Genomic DNA, 19,243 nt, shown 5'->3' with positions numbered 1-19,243 from the left:
CTTTTCCTTTTCTTTTAATTTTTATTTATTTATTTTTTATTTGATAGGATAAAGACAAATTAAGAGAAGGAAGAGTGAAGAGGAGGGAGAAGGAGAGACATCTGTATCACTGCTTCACCACTCTGAGGTCTAGAACCTGTGTCTTTACTCAGTAACATGTGTGCTCAATGGCGTATACCAGTGCCTAGCCCTAGTAATTATGTTTTTTTTAATTTTGAATTGAACATTAAAAAGAGATGGAAGAGATTAATCAGAGTGTAAGCAGAAGACTTGTCTTAAAGAAGGAGCTACTACCTATACTCCTCAAGCACTTCTAACATCATCTTGATAACAAAAGCAAACAGTGACACAACAAAAAATGAAAACTATAGACCGATATCACTGATGAACATAGATGCTAAGATATTCAACAAAATTCTAGCCAACAGTGTACAGGTAAATCAGTACATTACAAAGACTTCACACCATGACCAAGTAAGATTTATCCCAAGGATGTAAGGATAACTTTTAAAATGTAAATCAATAAATGTGATCCACCATACTTCTTCTTCTTCTAGCGTTTGCCCTTCTTCCGTAGCCAGTCAACAGCGTCAGGTTGAGCCTGATGTCTGCTTGTTGCTGGCTTTGAAAGTGACTGGGATCCATGTGGATTCAGTCGGCTAGGAAGGATCGTCAGTTTCCCCAATAAATGGGTACTCACGGGATGCACCACGAGAAGGTCAATCCAATGCATCCCATCCACCATAGTAAAAAGGGAAACCAAAAACACATGATCATTTTAATAGATGCAGAGAAAGCCTTTGACAAGATCAACACCCTTTCATGATCAAAATATTAAAAGGAATTGAGATAGATGGAAAATTCCTCAAATTAATTGAGTCTAATGAAGCAAACCTACAGCCAACATGATATTAAATGGTGAAAAGCTGAAAGCTTGCTCTCTTCAGTCAGGTACAAGACAGTTTTTTGTTTGTTTTTGTTTTAGCAATAATTTTATTTTTGAGGAAACATTACAAGAATATGAATGTTTTAGAAATACAACTACACACTCTCAAAATGCATTACCACAATTAACTTTAACAAAAGGATCAGTATCTCTCCATTAAAGTTGATTGAACATGCCTCCCTACCTCCTTAGGTAACCTCAAAAACTCTGTAATCCAAATCCAGAGAATTGTCTTCATTTGACTATGAACATGCCTTTGATTTATTTACTTCCTCTAGACAAGTGAAATCATTCTGTATAAATGATTTACTACTGGTAGTGAATTTCTCTGTTTGCCTGAAAATCTCTTCATCATTCTTTAAAATCTACTTTGGAAACCCTATGCTAGTAGGTAGAGTATTATTGGGTAGAGGACTTTCCACTCAAATTTTTGAATATTTTCTACTAGTCCCTTCAGGTCTTTTGAGTTTTTGTTGAGAAATCAACTGGTAGTGTTGTGAACGTGGCTTTTAGGTGAGTCTCAGCTTTCCTCCACTTTCTTTAAAGTTCTCTCTTTATCTCGGATCTTTGTTGTTTTTAATACTATGTATGTCGGTGCACTAGTTTTTGAGTTTAGTTTGTTGAAAATTGAATTCCTAGAGTTTCTTGGATCTTATTGTCTATCTATTTTAATTTGGAGAAATCTACAGCTACAATTCAAAGAATTCTGTCCTTTCCTCTCTTCATCTGGCATCCCTGTGATTTGAACATCGTTCCTCTTAATCTTCCATAATTCCCTTACATTATCTTCGTCTGGCTCTTTTTTTCATTTGGTATTTATTTATTTTGGTGTCTTCCTCTACTCTATCTTCCAGCACACCACTTTGACCTTTAATTTGTCATTCTGCCAGTGTTCCCTCCTTTTTTTTTTTTTTGTATTTTTAAAATTCAGCTACTGTTTTCTTTACCTCTCTAATTTCTGTTGTGACTGCTTTCATATTTTCTCTGACTTTGTTGAAGTTTTCTTCCATTTAAATTCTTTTAGTAAGCATCCTTAGGACCATTGCTTTGAAGTTTCTTTTTAGAAAGTTTATACAGCACTGCTGAATTTGAGGTTTTCTTCAAGACGATGTTTTGGTCCATCAATGTAGTTAATTTCCTGTATTTCCATTATGTTTAATGCCCCATGAGGATCTGAATCAGAGACTTGTATTTGAACAAGTACTTGGTTGAGGCAACATGGTCAGCTGGCATGGCTAATGACCTGAAATTTGAGATTTTAGGTGCACAATGGGCTGGATAGTAACCAAAACTGACCAGTGACTGTGAGTGAAAGTTATGTCTGGAGTTTGACCCCAAGGTCTTCTATTATGCAGACTGAATTTGATATGGTTGTATACACCTGTATAGCATTCAACAAACTATTGCTGTTATCAGGAAATAACTCTACAATTCCCACCAAGTTTATAACTTAATTTCTCATTTCCCATTGTAATAGTTATAGGTATAAAATTGTAATAGGGTTGAAATAACAGGATTTTGGATTAGTTTGTCCACTGCCTTCCAGATTAGTTCAGTACTTTATCAATGTCTTTTTAGTTGTAGTTTGTTGTGATTTAGAGGAGCTTTATCCTTGGAGAAGGGCCTCTCTCGGTGGCCTTTTTGCCTGGATCTGAGCTTTTTCCCTGCAGTGGAAGTCTGCATTTGACAAGTCTGTTTATGTGAGGGTATTTGTATGTATTGTTATAACTTTGGTATTGTTTGGAAAAAGGAAATTTTAGATCCAGACAGCTTCTACATGTTTCACTTAAAAGAAAACTAGCACATATAATTTCCTTTCTTCTACTTATCCAACTTCCTTTTATTCCAACAAAAATCATCATTTTTTTTAAATTTCTTTATTGGGGAATTAATGCTTCACATTCAACAGTAAGTACAATAGTTTGTACATGTATAACATTCCCCAGTTTCCCATATAACAATACAACCCCAACTAGGTCCTCTGTCATCCTTCTTAGACCTGTATTCTCCCCACTCACCCACCCACCCCAGAGTCTTTTACTTGGGTGCAATACGCCAAATCCATTTCAGGTTCCACTTGTGTTTTTTTTTTTTCCGATCTTGTTTTTCAACTTCTGCCTGAGAGTGAGATCATCCCATATTCATCTTTCTGTTTCTGACTTATTTCACTTAACATGAATTTTTCAAGGTCCATCCAAGATCGGCTGAAAACGGTGAAGTCACCATTTTTTACAGCTGAGTAGTATTCCATTGTGTATATACACCACACTTGCTCAGCCACTCATCTAATGTTGGACACCTGGGTTGCTTCCAGGTTTTGGCTATTACAAATTGTGCTGCAAAGAACATATGTGTACACAGATCTTTTTGGATGGATATGTTGGGTTCCTTAGGATTTACCCCCAGGAGAGGAATTGCAGGGTCATAGGGTAGGTCCATTTCTAGCCTTCTGAGAGTTCTCCAGACTGTTCTCCACAGAGGTTGGACCAATTGACATTCCCACCAGCAGTGTAGGAGGGTTCCTTTGACCCCACACCCTCTCCAGAATTTGATGCTGTTAGCTTTTCTGATGTATGACATTCTCACAGGAGTGAAGTAGTATCTCATTGTTGTCTTTATTTGCATTTCTCTGACAATCAGAGACTTGGAGCATTCTTTCATGTGTTTCTCAGTCTTTTGGATCTCTTCTGTGGTGAATATTCTGTCCATGTCCTCCCCCCATTTTTGGATGGGGTATTTATTGTCTTGTTGTTGAGTTTGGCAAGCTCTTTATATATGTTGGTTATTAAACTCTTGTCTGATGTGTGCCATGTAAACATCTTCTCCAATTCTGTGAGGGGTCTCTTGGTTTGGGTAGTGGTTTCTTTTGCTATGAAGAAGCTTTTTAATTTGATGTAGTCCCATAGGTTTATACTTGCCTTAGTCCTCTCTGTAATTGGATTCGTTTCATTGAAGATGTCTTTAAAATGTATGCGAAAAAGAGTTCTGCCAATATTTTCCTCTAAGTATCTGATAGTTTCTGGTCTAACCTCCAAGTGCTTGATCCACTTGGAATTTACTTTTATATTTGGTGAAATACAGTGGTTCAGTTTCATTCTTCTGCTTGTTTCAACCCATTGTTTCCAACACCATTTGTTGAAGAGACTCTTTTTTTCCCCATTTAATAGTCTGGGCCCCTTTGTCAAAGATTAGATGTCCATAGGTATGGGGGCTCACTTCTGGGCTCTCAATTCTATTCCACTGGTCAGTGTGTCTATTCATGTTCCAGTACCAAGCAGTTTTGATGACAATGGCCCTATAATACAATTTGAGATCTGGGAGTGTTATGCCTCCGGTTCTGTTTTTTTTTTTTTTTTCTCAAGATTGCTTTGGAAATTCTAGGTCTTTTCTGATTCCAGATAAACATTTGTAGCATTTGTTCTATTCTCCTAAAAAATGTGGTTGGGATCTTGATGGTAATAGCATTAAATTTGTAGATGGCTCTGGGTAGTATATTCATTTTGATGATGTTAAATCTTCCAACCCATGAGCATGGAACATCTTTCCATTTCTTTGTGCCTTTTTCAATTTCCTTGAGTAGTGACTCATAATTTTCAGTATACAAGTTTTTCACTTCTTTGGTTAGGTTTACACCTAGATATCTTATTGTTTTTGTTGCTATAGTAAAAGGAATTGATTTCTGGATTTCAATTTCTTCCTAGTGTCTGCATAGAGGAATGCCACTGACTTTTGAATGTTAATTTTGTAGCCTGACACCTTACTGTATTGCCTGATGATTTCTAAAAGCTTCTTGCTGGATTTCGTAGGTTTTTCTGTGTATACTATCATGTCATCTGCAAATAGAGAGAGTTTGACTTCTCTTCCAATCTGTATCCCTTTAATTCATTCGTCCTGCCTGATTGCTATGGCAAGAACTTCCAACACTATGTTGACATATCATGCGAGGCTTCTATGAACAACTATATGCCACTAAGCTAGAGAACCTGGAAGAAATGGATGATTTCCTAGATACCTACCAACTTACAAAACTAATTAAAGAGGATGTGGATAACATGAACAGGCCCATCACAGCTAATGAAATTGAAACAGTTATCAAAAATCTCCCCAAAAATAAAAGTCCTGGACCAGAAGGTTTTACAAATGAATTCTACAAAACCTTCAAAGAAGAACTGATACCTCTACTTTTAAAAGTCTTCCAGAAGATTGAAGACACTGGAATACTCCCTACCAGTTTCTATAAAGCCAATATTACTCTGATACCAAAAGCAGACAGGGACACAACCAAAAAAGAAAAGTACAGACCAATATCTCTGATGAACATAGATGCTAAAATATTGAACAAAATTCTAGCCAACTGGATACAGCAGTATATTAAAAAGATTGTTCATCATGACCAAGTGGGGTTTATCCCAGGCATGCAAGGTTGGTTTAATATACATAAATCAATCAATGTGATCCACCACATCAACAAAAGCAAGACCAAAAACCACATAGTCATAACAATAGATGCAGAGAAATCCTTTGACAAAATACAACATCCCTTTATGATCAAAACACTACAAAAAATGGGAATACATAGAAAATTCCTGAAGATAGTGGAATCTATACATAGCAAACCTATATCCAACATCATACTTAATGGTGAAAAACTGGAAGCATTTCCACTCAGATCAAGTACTAGATAAGGCTGCCCACTGTCACCGTTACTATTCAACATAGTGTTAACAGTCATCATCTTAATCCATGAGTTATACTATGACATTCACACTTAACCAGGTGTGCGATGTCCCAGCCTCTTTTTCATGCTCACTATGTAAAGTAAATGCTTTTGCCATCTTATTCCAGATACCAGCATCATATATTTTGATGTATTAAGAAAGAACCTTTAATGTAGATACAACTTTTTTCTCTGCAAAAGAATATGTCTGGTTCAACCTAAATCAGCACTGAGATTCCTAGGTGATTGTACTCTGTTCCACATGATATATTTTTTTCTCTCCTTCCAATTTTAGGAGGGATCTAAAATTTCTTAGTGCTTTAATAATTTTACACCCTTGGATTCATTTGAATTTTAATCCCATGCCAACAGACTATATGAAATGGAGAATCAGATACTGGAAAATTCCAAATTGAGCAGTTTGAGCTATTGATGGCAATTCAAAAGCTACCTGAATTGTGCGCAGAATATCAGGCACATCTTTAATTCATTTGCTCTTTCATTTGGTATTTGTAATCATGGGTGTTTTATCATAGACTCTAAGCTTAGTACTAAATAAAGAAAAAATTCCTCTGACAGCTGCACAAGGAGCTTAATTAGGAACCTCTTTAAGTTGACTTTAAAATGCATAATTGATGTAGTAACATGTGAAGCAAATAGCACCTCCTGACTATTCTCAATATTTTTGAAGTTGCTGATTGTCACATTTGTCTCATATCACTTAGAACATGTCAGTTGTGGCTCTTTTTTTATCTTAATCCAGGACCACATTTCAGTTTAATAATTCATTAGCAGCTCTTACTGCTTGCTGAGTTTACTGAAGACTGATGAGCAATTTTACTGTTTTAAGTTTTCTGTATATATTTTCATAAGTGTCATCTCTTGCTGATTCTCATAATTTCTTATTTCAAACAACTTTTTTTCAGTTTTTTTATTTTCTTATGGAACTATCAATCATTTCTATGTCCCCAGCGTAGATAGATATCATAGATGTCTGAGATCCTGTTGATTATGTCACATCATTGAAACAGTACCTATTTTCATGGTCAGGTCATATGTAGGAAAAGTTTGTTATGGCTTCAAACCAATAGCCATCAATTCAATCATGTGTGTATTCAGTTCCATAAAACTTGGTAAAACATGGGCACTGGCATAAGAAACTCCTGATATTTGAAGTGTGCCTCTGTCCTTTTATAACTGATCGACTATAAACCACTTTTTAACTTAATGTTTCTAAATTTCAGTTTATCAGTTTGCAATGTTGTAATGATAAGTACTCCCTACTGTTTCTGTGGAGGACACTGAGAATGTGCAATATTGTACCTGAAAACTAACAGATAACTTGTAAAAATTTCATTTCTTTTCTTCCATTTTAGTTGTGTTAACATTAACAAACTCTTCACTGGTTTCATAATAGCATTCATGGCATTATCCGAGGAACTGAAATAGTCCTCATTTTAAGCCCCAGGTATTCCCAATTTTGTTTCAACACGGCAATTTTATGTTTCATGGCATTAAGAGAATTCTTTAAAATCTGTTTAATAAGGCACAATACTGATAACTCCAAAAGCTCTCTGCACCACCATTTGCTCACATACTGAGCCTCTTAGATCTAACAGACGAAGAGTAGGCAATATTGACAGATGTAAATCATAACTCTACAAAAGCACATATGAATCATGCATTGCAATTGGAAGAACATTTATAAAAGCAGCCCTCTGCAAACCCAAACTAACCCCATCTCAAGTCAACATTTACATTTAACAGCTTCCATTTGATGGGAATTTACCAAAAAAAAAAAAAAAAAAAAAAAAAAAACCTGAGAATTCTAATCAGAAGCTGTCAATGACAGTTCCTAAAGAAGTTTGGGTTGTCACTGTGCTATATAACCCAGGTGGTACTCCAATACAGATGTGTCATTTTTTATTTTAATTTCAAAATCACCCTCTTTACGTTCTGTCTCCACAAAAATGAATGGATTATAGATTTATTCTAGATAAACAAGAAGAAAATTTAGAAGCATAGCAAAAATGCATTTGAAAAACAGTAAGTCATTTTTCTCAGTGTTTTCCGGATACAGTAGGTGAGAACTTGTGCTTTGAAACAAATTAATAAAATATCTTATTTATATAGACATGATACAACTTAGAGAAGACTTAATATTCTCAGAAACTGAAAAGAGTGTATGGCAGCCCAGGAGGTGGCACTGTGGATAAAGCACTGAATCCAATTCTTAAGCATTAGGTGCTGACTTTGATGCTCAGCATTAAAGATACCAAAATGATGCTCTAGTTCTCTTTCCCAGCTTTTTTCATTTATTTATTTATTTATTTATTTATTTATTTATTTATTTATTTATTTTTGGTCATCACTGAGGCTTCACTATTTGGAACTGCCTTTTTATTTGCAGATAGAGACAATGAGTGGGAGAATGGGAGAGGGAGAGATACCAAAACAGTAAAGCTTCCTCCAATGCATGGAGTGGGGGTGGTGGCAAGGCTATTCACACAACAAAATGGTAGTGCACTATCCAAGTGAGTTACTGTGCCAGTACTAAATGAATTTTTAAAAATTTATATGGTAAGAAAGGCTCTTGTATATCAAGTGCTTTACAGTTACTTCAAGAATATTTAAAAGCAGTATAATCAAGTCACTTGCTAATAAACACTAAAAATAATTGCTGATTATCTTATATTAGCAGCAAAGAAACTAGGTAATCATTTTTTTAAAAAAAGCATTTTTAAAATGTATTTTATTGAGGAAATGATGATTTACAGGACCACTGCCACATGGGTACAATATCAACTTCTTCCATAATAGGTCTCCATATACTGAACTCATCACCGGCATAGGTTATGTTCACCATTCTGCATTGGGTTCCCATTGTCCACTGAATTCCTCCCTCCCTTCCCCCACACCACATATGTTCTAAGTTTCGTCCTGTGTTTAACCTTTCCCTTCTTCTTTCTTAAGTTCCACCTGTTAATGAGATCATCTTGTATTCATCTTTCTGCTTCTGGATTCATCTTGTGCTTAACAGGATTTCTTCAAGTACCATCCATGATAATGCAAAGGAGATGACATTGCAGTTGTAATACATGAGTAGTATTCCATTGTATATATATACCGTGACTTTCTTAACCACTCATCTGTCATTGGGCATCTGGGTTGCTTCCAAGCCTGGGCTATTACAAACAGCTCCCTATGTTCACAAAGACACAAAGATCTTTTTGGATAGTTTTGTTTTCTTTGGATAGATACTTATGAAAAGGATTACTGGGTCATAGTGTAGGCCCATTTCTAGTGTCTTGATGTATCTCCAGACCATCTTCAACAGAGGCTATATCAATTTATAGTCTCACCAGCAATGTTAAAGTATTCTTTTTCCCCATCCTGTATGCGTTCCAGAACCTGTAGTTTTTGTCCTTTCTAAAGATAGTACATTCTCAAGACCACAACTAGGGAGTTATTTATAGCTATGGAGATAGAGAAAAAGGTAGAAAGGAGAAAGAAAGAGAAAGAAAGCAAAAGAAGGACTAATATTTCATGTTCCTATGAGGAAAATATTCAGTCAGCTAAGAGACATCATAGGGGTGCACATAAACACAAAGACAAGAAATCAAGATGAAGATAAAGAGAAGGTAAGTATCTGGCCAGAATACTCGTAAGTTACTGGGAAATGTTATACATGAAAAAAACTATTGTATTTGCTGTCGAATATAAAACATTAATTCTCCAATAAAGAAATTTAAAAAAATACTTGTAAGAAATTTAAAAAAAGTACTTGTACAGGACATAGATAGGAAGAATTGCAGTGAAAGTGATGAGTTCAGACATCAAGGGACAACAAAAATTACTTTAAAGAATTTTAAATTTAAGGTAAGAGGAAGTGAAACCTGAAGTCAGGAAAACAGATTTTTAAAATGACATATTAGAGTTAGAAAATGTATTAGATGTTGACTAGAGAGAGAGAGCACATCAGGTACCTGTATTGGTAATGACGTCTAACTACACTTGAGCCCTGGCACCACATAGGAGATGATATGGCAATGGAGGGAGTCCAAAGCTGTAGTTACCTGTGTTTCCTTCTGTTTTTCTTTTCTTTTTTTTTTCCTATGTATGTATTTCTTTGTTGAAAAATAAAATAACTTCTTGGAGTGGTGAAATCACACACACACACACACACACACACACACACCCTCAAGCACACACATAAAAATTAGATTAATAATGCATGTGCTGACTAGTTAAGTCCACATGTTACCTACCATGCACAAGGACATGAGTTCATGCCTTCAGTCCCCATTTGCAGAAGACATGCACAAGCAGCAGTGCAATAATGCGGATATCTCTTTGTCTCTCTTCCCTTCTCTATTCCCCCTTCCCTCTCAACTTAGCTATTTCTCTATCAAATTAAATAAAGTTTAGGAAAAATCTAAAAATGATAAATGTATTGATAATTGCTTGATTCCCTTTCCTCCTTGGCACATTGCCTTCCCAAAAAAGGAACTTAACATCCCTCTGAGACAGAGGCTCTTAGGTTGGGCAGCCTTTGAAGTAGTTTTAGCTTTAATAAAAAGGGTAGAAAAACTCAAGGGATTATGAAGTTCCTGACAACCAAGAAAGAAGAAATTTTTATTTCTTATTTATGAGTCAAAAAACCACTCTCAGCTTTTCCTCCTCTAGAGAAAGAAATATCATTTTCTGCACAAGTGTCAGGATACATTTAACAGCAATTTCATAATAAAAGATTGGAGATCATCTTTGCAAATGTTAATTTCCATAAAATTATCCAGAATCCTGTGGCAATCACTGCAGACATCTGAAGCCCTGATAAGCAGTATGATGGCATACCCAGTTTGGAGAGGATGTGTTAAATCTGAGTCAGGGAGGTTAAAATAAACTCTTTGCCTTTTACTGGCTCCTGAATTGCTTGCTACTCCTCACCTTTGCTGCTAAGAAGATAATACTGTGGGAGATAACAGCAACCTTAGATATGGCAAAATTCATTTTCTAAAAATCATCTCTCTTGTAGCCAAGTACATCAAATATCATACAAGAAGGTTAGAAAATAATGGTCTATTACAAATTGTACTGCTATGAAGTAAGTAAAGAAGGAAGGAGAAATATAGAGGTGGGGGGAAAAAGGAAGATAGAGAAAGAAAAACAAAGGAAAAGGAACTTGAGAAGAACCCAAGAAGAAATTAAGAACTTTATAGAGCCCTGTTGGAGTTTGAATTGATTTACATATACTTACAATATATGGCTTAGGGCTAGGTGATAGTGCACCCAGTTAAGTGCATATGTTAGAATGAGAAAGGACAAGGGTTCAAGCCCCTGTCCCGACCTACAGGAAAGAAGCTTCCCAAGTGGTAAAGCAAAGCTGCCGGTGTCTTTCTCTCTCTGTCTCGCCTTCCTCTCATTTTGTCTCTGTCTCCAATCAATCAATCAATCAATATTTTAAAAGATATCATAAGTGATAAGTACTGTTTCACCAAAAGTTATTTTATACATCTTACAGATTTCTTATAATCAGGTAGACAAAAAGAAGATTTTATGATTACCTTTTGAAAGATTCAAAGTCTTACTATCCTTTGTCCATCCATATACATACCCCCCAATCAAACAGAAGACAAGTACAATATTAAGACAGAATTAAATTTCATCTACACACTTATAAAAGCCTAAATAGACATAGATCTCTGAAAAAAGTAAATGTTTTCCTGACTCATGTGATTTGTACACATTTAACCTCTGTGAGTATATCAGTCAGAGGAGGCTAAAGAATGTCTGCAATAATGGCTCCAAAATACCCAGGGAAGATTCATTTATCTGAATATGAAATACAACTTCATCATAACTTACTGACTTAACCTAATTGTATAGCCTTGCTCAGCCACAAAAAGCATGAAGTTCAGATGTCAAATGTTTGGTAGATAGAAGTCAAGGAACGTAGTTATTAACTACACAACCAACAATCAACTCCAGCAAATACTAAAAAGTTTACCTGTTATGAGCTAACAGTCTCTGAAGATACATAAGAACTCTTGTTTTTTTGTTTGTTAGTTTGTTTTTTACTCTACAGTAACTGTATTATTATTGCTTGGAAGTAAATATCAGTTGTAGTGAGAACGGACATGGTAAAATACAAATATTTAAAGTATGTTAAATTCTTTGATGTTCAAAAGGTTTCATCTAGTGGCTTCAATATTCAATTATTTCAATATTTCAATTATTTCTGTATTTAATTTTATTTAGGAATTACTGAGAAAAGAGGAAATATTCTTTTTTAAAAAGATTTTATTTACTTATTAATGAGAAAGATAGGAGGAGAGAGAAAGAACCAGACATCATTCTGGCACATGTGCTGCTGGGGATTGAACTCAGGACCCCATGCTTGAGAGTCCAAAGCATTATCACTGCACCACCTCCCGGACCACAGAAATATTCTTAAATGCAGAATAAGATTGCACAATAGAATTTTAGGCAAAGAGGTACTGGCTTAGTCTTCCAGTTAACAAATGAGAAATAAGACTAAGCAGTTTACACCTTTGGAGTACTGCCAAAATTAGATTGGAATCTGATAAATTGTCACTTGTCCCATAAATTGTATAAGTATACTTTTATTTCCAAAGCTTACAATGTTACCAGTTAATTGAAGAACCTTAACTCAGTGAAGTACAAACATGTAATGATTTTGCTCTTTTACAACCATTGATGGAAGCCATGCTCTGCTAAACTACCATTTCTTATCCTCCTTCATCGCATCTTAGTAAGTTCTAAAGCTCTCACTGGCTTTCATTGAGTAAAAATGCCTATGTATTTTTATGCTGTTTGGCACTTCAATATTATAACAACAATATTCTCCGTAATGTCCACCTTTTCCCTCCTTTCCAACATTATTAGCCAAGGTTAGGTCCAAAAGTTATGAGGGAGGGCTAAACTATCTCATTCATTGCACTACACCAGTACAGTAAAGTCTCAAACAGGAAGTGAGATCTCAAGCCTCCCTCCTTTAAGATCTCTCAAATTTCTTGAAAGACACATTCGGAGTGTCCCCAATCAGTGTACAGGAAAATATCCACTGATTACTTTGACTCTTTTTTTTTTTTTTAACCAGAGCACTGCTCAGCTCTGGCTGATAGTGGTACAAAGGATTGAACCTGGGACTTTGGAGCCTCAGGTATGAGAGTCTCTTTGCATAATCATTATGCTATCTACCCCCCACCCTTCATTTTTTACTGTTCAAGTCCACTTCTAGCTATTTATTTCTGTTTCTCTGTTCCTGTTCCCTGGGTGTCTAGCCTAGATCTGTGTAAAGGTTCAACAGTTGACTTTTTTTTTTCCCTTTTTCTTGCCACCAGGGTTATCACTGGGGCTTGCTGTATGCATGACAAATCTACCATTCCTGGTGGCCTTTTTTTCTTTTCTTTCTTTTGTCCCCCCCCCCCACACACACACTTTATTTGATAGGGCAGAGAGATTGAGAAGAGAAAGAGAGACACCTGCAGACTCCTTGTGAAGCTACCACCCTGCAGGTGGGAAGCAAGGACTCAAACCGGGGTCCTGGCACATAGTCATGTGTATAGTCAACCAGGTATGCTACCACCTGGCCCCCACTGAACTCCTTTGTCACTGAGTTTTGTTTATATTGGGTCAAAGACTGAATAAAGAAGTTATGAGATATATATTTAGTGGGATAACACACTGAAATTAAACAAAATGTGACCTTCAAGACAAAATGGGTAGAACTGAGCACAATTATGCTTAGTGAAGCTAAGTAGAAAGACAACTTTGGGATGGTTTCCCTCATTCCTTTCTTGTTTTTAATTAATTATTTATTCACTGGTGGACAGAGACAGAAAGAAATTGAGGGGGGAAACAGAGAAGGTGGGGAAGAGAGAGCACCTGCAGCCCTGCTGCAACACTTGTGAGGCTTTCCCCTTACAGTTGGGAGTCAAGGGCTTGAACCCGGGTCGATGTGCACTGTAATGTGTGCTACTGCCTGGCCCCCCTCATTCTTGAATGCACACAATTCAAGTATAGAAAACTGGAACAAAAAGAAAGAAAGAAGGAAGGAAGGAAAGAAAGAAAGGAAGGAAGGAAGAAGGAAGGAAGGAAAGCAAGAAAGAAGGAAAGAAAAAAAGACAAAGAAAGAAACCAAAATGTCTCTTAGACTTTAAAAGAAATATGATGCCTATGGGTGGGGGTTGGGGGAAATGTGTTAACTTTGGAGTTCAAGTACTTAGTTCCTTGATCCAATCTACATGGCACCAGAGATTACCAATACCTGTGTTCTTCAGAACAGCGCAGATCCTGTCAGGCTGCCACGGTTTCCAGCAGCAGCTCTGAGTTCTCATAACCACTTCTTCTCTTTGCCCAGTTGTCCAGTTAGTAGTAGTTCAAGAGTGCCTCTAGTGTGGTGAGATGTCTCATCATGCCTTGTTGATTTCCCTTAATTCTGTTCATGTGTTTGTAAACAGTCCCATTTTTAATCTCTGTTCAGTTGTCCATTTGAGTGTACCATCTGTTTACTGAAAGAATGCTGAATAGGAGAATCAAGCACTTTTTTTTCTCCAAAAGAAAGGGGAAGGAAAACACAGAATTCCCTTATGTCCAGGACTCATAATAGGAACAGTGTCCTTCTTCTGACAGTTTGCTACTCCTCTAAGTTATGAGCTTATTAAGAAAGGAATAAGACTTGAGATAAAGAAAATCAAAGGTCATTTTAAAAACCTTATTTTAAACCTTAGAGAGAGCTTTAGAGGTGTATTATTAGTTTGTGCTTCTTTGCACTTAATTCAACAATTTTCAATTTTGAGACCACAGAAAATGTTCACTAGACATACCGAAAGACATAGATTTGTTAGTTGATACAGCAAAAACTCAAGATAAAAACAGTTATTGATTGAACAAATTTTCTAGGACTACATGTATCTAAAGTTGGACCCTCACTATCTTGAATAATTAACAGTTCAGGGATACTTGAGGGTTTACCTCTATCTGCCTCATTACCTTCCCAAGAAAAATAGCAAGTTATTCATTCAAAATTCAAGCATTTGTTCTCGGAAGCCTCTTATTATGTTTTTAACACACATCTAGTGTCAAAACACTACTCTCAGGACACTAATACAGCCATTCATCTAATGGCTTATTTAACAAAATAGCTGCTTTGAGAAAGAACAATAACACTATCCTTTAGAGGTATTGTGCTGTGTTTCATTTCATTGTAATAAAACACTACCTGTAAGCTGTCTCCAGTTAACCATATACTTTACTTGCATTTTTTTAGCTTATTAATTGTGAAAGCATTCAAAAGTTGAGTGAAATTACCAGCAAACTGTATTTCATGCTGAAGAGCAGCAGGGGCCTCTTAGAGGGCTTCAATTTTTCTCTGAGTGTCAGGAAATCAGATTATTGCATACAGCTGCAAGCTGTTTTGATTGAACTGAAAGTCTGAAAGTCTGATTTAATTTGGTACAAATGGCAAATTACTCCTCTATTTATCCTTGAACTACATGTACCCACAAAGTACTATATTTCAGGATGTTCTTAAAGTTCAGAGTCTAAATGTGATTTTTAAAGGTTTCTTCTTCATGCCTGGACCACTCAAAACTCCACTGAATTTTAAAGGCCTGCTGTCCAACCCAGGTGTCCAACAACAGATGAGTAGCTGACAAAGTTGTGTTATATGTACACATAGTGAAATACTACTCAGCTATTAAAAACAGTGAATTTGCCTTCTTCACCCCAACTTGGATGAAGCTTGAAAGGAATCATGCTAAGTGAAATAAATAAGAAAGAGAAGGATGAATATGAGATGATCTTACTCACAGACAGAAGGTGAAAAATACTACCATGAAACCAAATTGATTTTTCTGGGGAGATTACCTCACCAATGAATCCTAGAACCCCATTTCCCCAGAACACCACACAACTAGGGAAAGATAGAGACAAGTTGGAGGTATGGATACACCTGTCAATGTCCATGTCCAGTAGAGAAGCAATAACAGAAGTCAGACCTTCCACCTTCTGCGTTCCATAGAGAGCTTTGGTCCATAGACGCAGAGGGATAAAGAACAGGGAATCTTCCAATGGAGGGGATGGAATATGGCTCTCTGGAGGTGAGAACTATATGAATTGTACCCCTCTTATCCCACAGTCTTGTCAATCATTATTAAATCACAAATAATAATAAAAAAGAAGTTAAAAAATAAGAAAATACTAAGCAGAGCTTGAACTATGTTTGGTGGTTTGCATCAAAGTAAAAGACTCTGGGGTGGGAGGTTGGGGGGCTCAGGTCCTGGAACATGATGGCAGAGGAGGATCTAGAGGAGGGTTAAATTGTTATATGGAATACTGAGAAATGCTACACATGTACAAACTACTAGGTTTTAATATTATCTGTAAACCATTACTCCCCCAATAAAGGAGAAAAATGGAGAGAGAAAACAGGGTTTTATAATCCCTCTCCTTTCTACAGCCAAAACTGCTTATGTAATTCTTCTATCCTGCAAACTTTTTTTCCTCTTTACACATCACAAACATCTTAACACAATTACCATAATACTTCATGTGTATTTACCACATAATGCTTATCTATCACAAGTACGGAATTTCAAGCCAGATAGCTTGGCTTCCTTTTTAGTTTTTATTTTATATTATAATTTTTATTTATTAAAAGGAAACATTGACAAAACCATAGGATAAGAGGGATCAACTCCACACAATTCCCACCATCAGAAATCCATATCCCATCCCCTCCCCTGATATCTTTCCTATTCTTTATCCCTCTGGGAATATGGACCCAAGGTCATTATGGGTGCAGAAGGTAGAAGGTCCCGCTTCTGTAATGGCTTCCCCACTGAACATGGCATACTCCCAGTCTGTCTATCACTTTCCCTAGTGAGGAGGGGTTCTGGGGAAGGGGGGCTCCAGGACACATTGGTAGTATCATCTGTCCAGGAAAGTCTGATTGGCATCACGGTAGTATCTGGAACCTGGTGGCTGAAAGAAGAGTTAATACATAAAGCCAAACAAATTGTTGACTAATCATGAACCTAAAGGCTGGATTAGTACATATAAAGATTTGGGGTCTCCGTTTTGTAGATAGTTAATAGGCCTATTTTAGTTATATTCCAAAGGGCCTGTGGCTATACTACTGCTTTTTTATCTGAGCCTGACATCTGATATGCAGGTGGACCCAGTTATTGTCTGGGGAGATGATGTCATGGCTGGAAAAAGGACCAGAAAGCTGGATTAGGGATGAGATTAGCTCCCAAATATGGGAAAGTGTTATAAATATTGTTGACTGTAAACCCCATCGATTTGATATGGTCTGGGGCCCATATTCAGCTTAGGAGCCTATATGACCTTTACATCCCTGTAGATCTGAGCTCGCATTATGTGGTCATGACTAGGAACATTCCAAGCTGCCCCAATATCGACCTATCTTCTTCCCATATTGAGGAGCTACTCTCTTCCCTGATCCAGCCTTCTGGTCCTTTTTCCAGCCATGACATCATCTCCCCGGACAATAACTTGTATCCACCTTCATATCAGATTTCAGACTCAGGGGATAAAAGAAAAAACTAGTACAGCTATAGGCCCTTTGTAATATAACTAAGATATGCCTACCAGCTATCTACAAAATGGAGGAACCCCCCCCCCCCCAACTCTTCATCTGCACTATTCCAGACTTTAGGTCCATGACAAGTCAACTATTTGTTTGGCTTTGTATGTTAACTCTATTTTCAGACACCAGGTTCCAGATGCTAGCATTATGCTAACCAGACTTCCCTGGACAGACAATCCCACTAACATGTCCTGGAGCTCCACATCCCCAGAGCCCCACCCCACTAGCGAAAGAGAGAGGCAGGCTGGGAGTATGGATTGAACTGTTGACACCCATGTTCAATGGGAAAGTGATTACAGAAGCCAGACCTTCCACCTTCTGCATCCCACAATGACCTTGGGCCCAGACTCCCAGTGGGTTAGGGAATGGGAAGGGGAGGGGATGGGATATGGAGTTCTGGTGGTAGGAATTGTATGGAGTTGTACCCCTCTTATCCTATGGTTTTGTCAATGTTACCTTTTAATAAATAAAATTTTAAAAAAGGAAAAAACATATTCCGGTCTCTTGTCTTTATTCAGCATTTGCAGTCCTTACTTTGATAAGGTTGACTTTGGAGTGACTGAGGGAAGTATAATAGGAGGCACATGAGGAGGCTATCTACCTCGAAGTAGACACTATTTCATTAGGAATTTTATGGTGTCCTTTTAGGTTTTTCTACTTGCTTGCTACATATACTCACTCACTGCAAACTATTGTGTATTTTTTCTTTCAGGTATACATTTTGCCCTAAATTGTAAATACATGTGAACATATGATCTATCTCGTGGGACTTGGTCTATATCTAGGTTTTTGGACTTTGTTAGGAAGTAAACCACCTGAAATGGAATTAGAGAATCCTATGAGACAGGAAGGGTCTCACCCAAGTAATGAGGCTAAAGGGTTGACATTCAATGCCTGATGTCTCTGGACACAGTCTGAGGTGAAGCTTGCTGACATGGTATTCATTGTGTTGATTAGGTTGAGATCAGCAGATGCAATATCATTTGGTAAGGATTGAGAGAAGCATGCAGAAACAGATAGTTATTGCTGTAATCAAATTATCTGGCAATTGGGTTAACTTTGAAAATCCCTTTGTTAAGATTTGCTGTATCTTAATTGCAAGGAAGACTAAAGCAAAAACAAACCAATGGGACTACATCAAATTGAAAAGATTCTGCATAGCCAAAGAAACTATCACATAAACAAAGAGACCCCTTACAGAATGGGAGAAGATCTTCACATGCCATAAATCACACAAGAGACTAGTAACCAAAATATACAAAGAGCTCAACAAACTTAGCAACAAAAAAGCAAATGACCCCATCCAAAAATGGGCAAAGGATATGAACATAACAGTCACTACAGAAGAGGTCCAAAAGGCTAAAAAACACATGAAAAATTGCTCCAGGTCACTGATTGTGAGAGAAATGCAAATAAAGACAACATTGAGATATCACCTCACCCTGTAAGAGAGACATACATCAAAAAAGACAGCAGCAACAAATGCTGGAGAGGGTGTTGGAACAAAGGAACCCTTCCGCACTTTTGGTGAGAATGTAAATTGTTCTTTTTTATTTTTTAAACCAATCAAGCAATCATGCCTTATTTGAATACCAATAACCATCATTCAACTACACTGACAAGATCCATATTAACAGAAATTTAGTTCAAACATTTCTTTCTTTCCTTCCATCTTATAATTGTTGATTGTGCCATGTTTTAGAAAATCCTTTCTACATGACAGTGAAAATTCTGAGATGTCTTGGAAAATACCTTATAAAAATACCTTATTGTTGGGAACATGTGTGAGCCTGATAGAGCTTAGGGAGAACCACCCCCATCTTTGGATGGAGGTCTGAGAAGATAACCTCTTGGTAAGTCTCTCTCAACCGAGGTGAGCATAAGGGGGAAACAGACTTGGTTCTTTCCTTCTTGACTCTCAGGCCCACAGATACCCCAGTACTTC

This window comes from Erinaceus europaeus, chromosome 2 (assembly GCF_950295315.1).
Source record: "Erinaceus europaeus chromosome 2, mEriEur2.1, whole genome shotgun sequence".
NCBI lineage: Eukaryota > Metazoa > Chordata > Mammalia > Eulipotyphla > Erinaceidae > Erinaceus > Erinaceus europaeus.
The sequence above is the reverse complement of the archived record's forward strand: the minus strand, read 5'-3'. Positions refer to the sequence as shown.